This window comes from Artemia sp. Qi Xiang Cuo, chromosome 15 (assembly GCF_049724085.1).
Source record: "Artemia sp. Qi Xiang Cuo chromosome 15, ASM4972408v1, whole genome shotgun sequence".
NCBI lineage: Eukaryota > Metazoa > Arthropoda > Branchiopoda > Anostraca > Artemiidae > Artemia > Artemia sp. Qi Xiang Cuo.
The window spans coordinates 50,008,061-50,009,591 of record NC_142808.1 but is presented as its reverse complement, the minus strand read 5'-3'; the positions used below and the strand labels follow the sequence as shown (position 1 = coordinate 50,009,591).

The 1,531-nt window shown below is 32.4% G+C and overlaps 1 pseudogene; it reads right to left on the bottom strand.

Moving 5' to 3' along the window:
* Positions 1-326: 326 nt before the first annotated feature.
* Positions 327-444, bottom strand: LOC148943796 (U5 spliceosomal RNA; annotated as a pseudogene).
* Positions 445-1,531: the final 1,087 nt, after the last annotated feature.

Genomic DNA, 1,531 nt, shown 5'->3' with positions numbered 1-1,531 from the left:
CACTACAAACATAGCTACTTTAGAAACCCCTGGAAGGTGTACCACATTTCACAATTACTGTCAATTTTTGAAAAGATTGAACTTTTGTTCATATATGACTTCAATTATCCTGCATTTTCCAGGGTTACTTGTCTGACCACTAATCAAGACCGTTTCTTCAAGTACTAGTCGTACTGACTTCTCACGTCATTTACGTCTTATCAGCCAAAATCGTTGAAAATCTCTTTTAATGAAAAAAATCCTGGTTTTTAGCAAAGAATCCCGGTTTTCTGACAAAAAATCCCGGACACAAAAAAATCCCTTACTACAAAAAAAAAATCCCAGAAAACCGGGATTAATCCCGGACGGTGGCAACCCTGGTTAAGACTCATCAATAGCCACTTCCCAAGGTAATCTTTAGAACAAGGTGAAAGATTGAATCGATATTAGGAGAGGCCAGAGCTTTGAAAATTGTTAGAGTTGACTTAAGTATAAAAATAAATTCTAGTAAATCCTTATCGGCTTTTTTTTAACAAGGTTCGAAAGCAATAAGGAATTCAGTTTTCAATCAAGTAAATGCAGGTGAAAAAATCGTATGATGGGAAAACATATTCAATGAGCAGCAATTCATTGGTATCTTTCACTTTCAAAATCTACAATTTGCTTTTATCTGAAAAGTTATAATTTTGTGATTTAAAGATCCTATGTAAGTTTCTTTTCATGAGTTAATTCATTTTTTTTTAGATTTGGATAAATCAAAATCTTAAATACGTTTTTTTTATTTTTTGAATTTTTAATGATTAAAAATTTGTGATTATGTTGCAAACTCCAGTTTCACTCATTTCACTTTCATGTGGTTCATTTCATTTCACTCATGTGGTTCACAACAGAGAATTTCGCTAAGAGGGCAAATGTGATCTTTAGCAGAACCCACCAATGTTGGCAAAATTTTCTGCCACCATTATGTTTTTTATCTGTTATTGTTGGTTTTGAAAGCAAGGGCAATATCAAAATTACATTTTACATTTTAAAAGGGAAAATCGTGTGTTTGTACAATAAGGTGCCCTCGAATGAAATTGGAAGAATATACGGACATTAAAGGTTATAACTTATTTTTAACTATTTTGCCCCCCCCCCCCCCTAAAATTCAGTCTATGGGCGCCCATGTCAGAAGGTAATGCAATTATCCCCCTAAATTTCGAAGAAATAATATAATTATTATGATGATAATGACATTTTTAAAAATATCTTCTTTGCACCCTTAAAAAGAATCGAAAAAATTCTTGCCCCCAGCCCGTATTTTACTAAATTGGCGTTCTTGGCTTATTTTTCCGATCTGTGAATGTTGACTTGGCTCGAAGTGGCTTAATTGAAATATTTACTGTTTCTTTTGTTATTTATTGAAATAATTATTGAATAATGTTTCTTTTTATTAAGTTTTGCTTGTCCATCTGAACCCAGATTTATTCCTACGCATTTAAAAACCTTTTTTTTTCTCCTCTAGTTGAGCTAGTATTATTACTGGAATACCAGAGAGGATTTTGAAAAATAT